Source organism: Sapajus apella, unplaced genomic scaffold (genome assembly GCF_009761245.1).
Source record: "Sapajus apella isolate SASKATOON/1434 unplaced genomic scaffold, GSC_monkey_1.0 scaffold18, whole genome shotgun sequence".
In the NCBI taxonomy this organism is placed as follows: domain Eukaryota; kingdom Metazoa; phylum Chordata; class Mammalia; order Primates; family Cebidae; genus Sapajus; species Sapajus apella.
Window position 1 is genome coordinate 14,505,599 of NW_022436958.1, and position 7,047 is coordinate 14,512,645.

The following is a 7,047-nucleotide window of genomic DNA, read 5'->3' on the forward strand; positions in this document are numbered from 1 at the left end:
GCACATATACTCCAACCCCTGCTGGAGGCAGAGGTGGGCAGCAGCTGTTGGGCAGTGGCTGGGGGCAGGTGGCCTAGAACGTTTTCTAGCAAGGAGGTCAGGCAGGACTGCCCATGAGTTGAAGGCTCTGAGTGCCTGGTACATGCTTCTTTGTTCCATCATACTTCACTAACAAAGCACAAATTCAAAGTGGAATTACTAAGAATTTCAATACAGTGACCACAAAGCATTAGCACCCTAGTAGGACCTGCTGAACTTGAGGTCCTATGGAGAACACTGATGGCCCACCCCTGAAGGTGGCCCTGGTCTTCATGCATGCATCAGCCTCAGCCATCTCAAGATCACAACGAGAACATAGCCAAGTTAGAGAAGAATGACCAAAAGCATTGGGGTGCTTCGTATTATTAAGCTGCTAAATTAACTAATCTTGGGAATTTCTATACTCAACAATTCTTGTTGTATGGGGTAATAAACTCCTTGTTTTATGGGCCATTTTGGGGGGTTCTTTTGTTAATTACAACTGAAAGCATTATAACTGATAGGAAAGACTGCATATTGGTGAACAAGGTCTACAAAGGGACTAGCAGGAGATGGGAAATGTACAGGAGCTTTTCTCTAATGTCCAAATCCACGTCAACTGCCCTAGAGTATGCTGTTCCTGCTTTTCCCTAGCCACTCTGCTGGGCACGTGAGGTCCCCTATATTCTTTGGACCCAGAGACAGAAAATATCTTCATTTACACTCTGCCGCCTCGCATTCCTCCACTCTTAGACAGAGGCTAAACACAACATCCATGTTGATTGTTCAGTAGGTAAGAATTGAGATGACAGAAGAAGGTCACTGTGAGCTTCAGGGATAGCTTGGAGCTGACCTATGAAACAGGTGAGGTTTGTTTGGGACTCTCCTACCTCCCTCATAATATATTCTTCCGTTCTTCAGAAATCATCCACTACGTAAATATATTGGTTTCATATTTGGCCATTCCTGCTTAAGGAGCTAACAGATATACTATCTTACAGAAATGATTGGCTGTCCAGTACCTCAATTTCCTTCAAATGTTTGAGATTTCATGATTCTTTATTGCTTAATTCTTGTCCCTCTTACCTAGAAATTGGGACAGTGGACTTTTGGGGACCTTGAGAAATTCTAAATTTATAAAACTCTGCTCAAATTTATGGTACTAAAAGAAGACTAATAACATCCTCTGGAAAAAAAATAGCTTCAGAGAAAAGTCATATGAAAGGAGCATTGAAGGATGTGGGTTTGATCACATATGTATAGGGAAACTTTGGTTCTAGAAAACTGATAGGTGTGCAGACATGAAGCTCTGTCCCTCTGGTTGAGGGAATTGAATATGATCCTTAGAAGCACATTTATGCCAATTTTAAATATGGTTAGGCACTAAGCAAGCTTCTCAGACACATCTAGATATTAGCACAGGGGTCTATAAATTATGATTCTTTATTCCTATAGGTTGTACTAGGTTGAAAAGTATCCCCACAAAATTTATGTCATCCCAGAATCTCAGAATGTGATATTATTTAGAAATAAGTGTAATTAATTAACATAAAGTCATACTGGATTGAGTTGGACCTTAAATCCAATGGCTGGTGCCCTTACGGGAAGACAGATGAAGACACACAGAAAGGAAAGTTACTTAAAGGTGGAGGCAGAGATTGAGTTCTGTTGCCAGAAGCCAAGGAGCACCAAAAGCCACCAGAAGCTGGAAGAGGCAAGAAAGGACCTTCCCTTGAAGTTTCAGAGAGAACGTGGCTCTTCCAACCTCTTCATTATGGACTTCTAGCCTCTAGAACTATGAGAGAATAAGTTGCTGCTATTTTAAGCCACTCAGTTTGTGGTAATTTGTTACAGTGGTCCTGGGAATGATACACAGGTAAAAAATAGAAGTAGATCCCTCATAGAGCACATTGACCATCATAGACTAAGAAGACTTGAGAGCTGGCCACTGACTGGGCCCTCAATCTCACAAGGGGACATGGAGGAAGTATTTCTTCAACACAAACTCTGTTCACTGTTGTGTATCAGAAGCTGTGTTTACCTTTCCATCTCACATGAGCCCACAAGGTAAGAAATATTGAATTGGATGCCGTCTCAAAGGTCAGCATGCCCATCTGTTTGTGTGCAAACACACTCCTCTGGGTTTCTCTCACTCCTGCCTTTTCATCAAAAACCCAAAGTCTGATCACAAGGTATTCCTGTTTGAACTGGTGAGTTTTTCTCAGTGGCATCAGACAAAAAGGCTAAAAGCTGCCGGAAGCTTCCTCCATAGTAGATTAGCAGCACATGGGTGAACCAAGCTCATACATTATTCAGAAAGGAAAAATGTGGGCTTTGACGGAGCTTTGAAGGAATCAGCAGCTATTCCAGAGGAGAGTGCCCTATTGTTCTGCCTCACAGAACACAAAGAGCAAGTGGCATTCCTTACAGCATAGCTAATGGAGTGCATACAGACACTGTGATGAACTGACCAGTGGACATCTTTCATGAGCTCTGAAATCCTATTCAAAATGACCGATTGCTGATCAGAAGAAAGATGTTCACACTTTTTTTTCTAAATTTATGTAGGGTTATAACTCAGTGCTACCCAGAGCAGGAGCTTTTTGGAAGATAAAATGGTGCCATCTGTGGAACACATATTTATCAACAGTACCAAAGTCCCCTTGGAAGGGTTACCGGGAAGATTAGGTTGACCTTTCGATCACTGTCTGGCAGGTTTTTCCTCAAAACATGGGAAGCCTTTCCTGTGTCATGAAGCAAGATTAGAAATGATTGTGTAATTCAACTTTTTAAAAAATAAAATCTACACTGGCCAGGCGAGGTGGCTCACGCCTATAATCCCAGCACTCTGGGAGGCAGAGGTGGGTGGATCATGAGGTTAAGAGATGGAGACCATCCTGGCCAACATGGTGAAGCCCCGTCTCTACTAAAAATACAAAAAATTAGCCGGGCGTGGTGGTGCATGCCTGTAGTCCCAGCTACTCCAGAGGCTGAGGCAGGAGAATTGCTTGATACTGGAAAACAGAAGTTGCAGTGAGCAGGGATCGAGCCACTGCACTCCAGCCTGGCAATAGAGCGAGAATCCGTCTCAAATAATAATAATAATAATAATAATAATAATAAGATAAATAAAATCTACACTATGTGTGTTTCTTTGATATAAGAAAAAAGATTTTCCAAAAAAGAAGAAGGAAACCCTGACCAAAATGTTCAAGCAAAGGCTAATAGGATCTTAAGCCCAGAGCATTTGCAAGAATTCTGAATTAATTCCTGGTGAAGTATCTATTTAAAAAAATTTTAAAAAGGCAAAAGGCTGCTATTATAGTCCTCCTAAAGTCCTACTTTATCATCAATATATCTGAGTACATCTTGAAGTCATGATTAACTACTTTTAAAGTTCACCTGTGTATGCTTATAAATCCTGTTCACAGAGGCCCAAAACATTTTTCTAGTATTCACTTACTTGAAATTTTTTCTAGGTAAAAATACAGACAAAAAATAAGCTTATAAAAATAATCAATCCCAGCGACAGAGGAGACAAAGAAAAAAAAGTGTTGGAAAGTAGAGAAGATAAATGGACCTGAATAACAAATGAAATTTTCTCCCCGGTCCCAGTACTTTTCTCCCAGATGAAAGATGCTGGATGCTGGCATTGCTGCCACTTCTGATATAGCGCCAAGGATATCAATGCAGGAGGAGACCTCTTAAACAGGGAATTTATCAAGAATGGCCTACCACATTCATCTCTTGGCCCTCTGCCATTTTTGATGTCCAAGCCAGCTAAATCAAGACATGATTGTGTTTTTAACTAGCATTCAACCTTTAGGTTTCACAGTGGAATTACTTCCCCAAATCTGCCATGTGCTGTTTTCTACAGTGGGTTTACATTTAGTCTCTGGACTTTTTGGTAACCAAGAACTTCTGGCAACTAACCCTGGCATGGCCACCAGAATCTGCAGGGTTGAGAGAGGGAAAGAAAGGCAAAAGTGGATGAATGTAGCTGAAGGTAACAATTATAGAACTGTTATTTGATATAGGGCAATGTTATCCAATTATAACTTGAGATGCATCAGAGGCTTGGCCAATACAATATCAAAATAAGACTGTATTTTTTTTCGGTTTTGGATACTTGTATCATACCCTATTTGAATGGGGAATTAAATCAATTTAAATTATTGGAGAAAATACCAATAACCAATAAAAGAAAGCAAGCAATAACATTGAAAATTGCTCTTTGAGAATTTGTAAAACTTGGTTCTCTGAATATAATTCTTAAGTACTTAAATTAGAAAGATACTATCATACAGACGGAACAATTAGTATTAAAAAGACATCTAAAAATCCTATTATTTAAAAGTTAATAACCTTGTTATTAATCCAACTGCCCAGATATTAATAAAAACAAGAAATGTTTAGTTCAGCCAATCTCAGTAACTCAATAAACTATCCTGGGATCAAACTGGTTACTTAGTGACCAGCAGTACTTATAGACTAAAGTAGATTATATTTCAATTTAATACACCATTTTATAAAAACATAGTCAGAAACATAGAGAACTCTACTTATAAATACAGTTCCTACCCAATAAGATTCTTTTTAAAATCCTGTTATAATAAATTTGCTGAACACAAGTTTTGTTAAACTTCATGTTGCTTCTCTTCCTTCAGGCAATTTATTCAGCAATTAATTATATTCAGCCTTCATAGTTATCTTTGCTTCAGGGTTATTTCTACAACTGGATTATGGACATCTAAAATCATATCCTCTCACACTGAAAGGACTCTTTACAGGTCACCTATCTAATGCTTGCCCTCTACTCCCCACCCACCCAATGAAGGGAATAATTTATATTTGGCTTTAACGAGAGTCTAAAATAATTATCATCTTATTGAAGAAAAAGCATCTCAATATTATTGAATAAATAAATAATGTTTGAACTATTCAAAATATCCAGTGGCTTCTCCAACATTGCACAGCTGGAGTGCACACCTTACCACTGTGAGTCACACCACTCTTCTCTAGCTAGGTAAGCTGAGCAGAAACAGGCTGCCTTGTTGTTTAGTGGGAGGACACCCATCACTGCCAGGTAATACAGGTCTTCTCTGTAAAACAGTGCCTAGAATACAAAGGGCAATCAAATAGTCCAGCTATATGGAGGCTGAATAGGAAATTTCCCCAGCTATTGCACTGAATCACTTGACTAGAATTCATTCTGGAAAAAAATATCAGATCTGTTGAGACTTTTTTAAAAAAAAATAGCTAATTAAGATGGTAAACAATATACCTGAAATAGTCTTATATTTTGAGTTTCCTGTAGTATAAAATTTCTACTTACAATGCAACTATTTTCCAAATATCTTTCTATAGTATTTAAACATATGTATTATTAAGGTTACTGAATAGATAATTTCTGTTCAGTAATTAAATTTTAAATATCTGGGAAGACCAACATAAAATAAATACCAATACATGAATTAAGCATATATTTATTTACCCACTATGTTACCATTGTGGAATTCAACAAACACCAAACAGAAAGTATTATCTTGGGCTGGGCGCGGTGGCTCATGCCTGTAATCCCAGCACTTTGAGAGGCTAAGGCGGGCAGATCACGAGGTCAAGTGTTAGAGACCAGCCTGGCCACCATGGTGAAACCCTGTCTTTACTAAAAATACAAAAATTAGCCACGTGTGGTGGTGTGCTGCCTGTAATCCCAGCTACTGAGGAAGCTGAGGCAGGAGAATCACTTGAACTTGGGAAGTGGAAGTTGCTGTGAGCCGAGATTGCGCCACTGCATTCCAGCCTAGGCAAAAAAAAAAAAAACTTTCTCAAAAAAAAAAAAAAAAAAAAAAAAAAAAAACCAAGTATTTTATGTTGTTTATATTTTGCTTGGCAAGTACTCCTAAATATATAGATTAAATTGATCTTTCATTATTACACCTGCTTGTTTATAAGGAAAGGAAAGTGATTTGTTAGTGGAAAAAATAATTATGTTGATAGTCCAAATTTTGATTTTTTTCCAAATTTTGATTTTTAAAAACTGCCATTATTTTGTAATTTTTCTAGTGTTCAGATTTTAAAAGCACAATTCAATTCATATAGTACTTAAACAAAAACAAAATTTTTAATAAACATATTTAATAATACCTATAATGCTTAAACTTATTAATTTGATAATTTCAGAAATTTTGTACTATTGAGGGAAGCTACATGAGTCATTCCAAGTCACCAGATTTGTCTTAATAAAATTCTTTAGCATTTTTATGCATAAAAATTATTTGCAATTCAATAATTCATCCTTTCACTCATTTCATAGATGTTATGTAACTCCTATCACATTCCAAGTGCTATGTTGATATCTGGAGGTATAGACAAGATTGAAGCAGATGCAGAGTCTTACACATGAATATTTGAATTAGGAAATATGTTCCCCAAATTAGCAAAGCATCTCGCAGACTCTTTCCTTGATGATATATTTGAAATCCTAATGCTGCAAGTTAAATTATCAGGGATTTAAAACTAGAAGAAGTCATTATCACAATTTTATATACTATTTAATTTTAAGCACAAAATTTGACTGTTTAAGTCTTATTATAATTTTAAGCAAAGTACTTTGGGTAGTCATAAAAAAAGTAACGGGCAGGTATTTAGTATTTATGTTGTGTGGATTCATATCCATACTCTACCACTCAGTATCTCTGGGATTTTTGATGAATGATCAAACTCTCTGAGCCTCAGTTTTCCAAAATGTAAAGCGGAAATGATATTGGAATGTAGTGATAATTAAACAATGTACTAGCTGTAGGTGCTTAGAACAGTTCCTGGAATATTAAAAATTTAAAGAGACATTTTATTTTTAATAGTTTGGTTAATGGAATGGCTTCAAAAATACAGTAAAATTAAGATATTCAAACAAGCAGGATGTGGGTGATGAGTATTGGCGTCAGCATTAGAGACCAAAGGTTAAGTCTCAATGCTGCTGCAAAAGGGTTCAGGTAACAGTCAGTAAACAGTGCTTCTTCTTCTTTT

The 7,047-nt window shown here is 37.2% G+C and overlaps 1 long non-coding RNA gene across 1 annotated transcript; it reads left to right on the forward strand.

Moving 5' to 3' along the window:
* Positions 1–242: 242 nt before the first annotated feature.
* Positions 243–6,670, forward strand: LOC116556931. Its single transcript, XR_004271263.1, has 3 exons — positions 243–465; positions 3,935–4,024; positions 6,335–6,670. It is a non-coding gene; the product is annotated as an uncharacterized LOC116556931 (long non-coding RNA).
* The last annotated feature ends 377 nt before the right edge of the window (positions 6,671–7,047 follow it).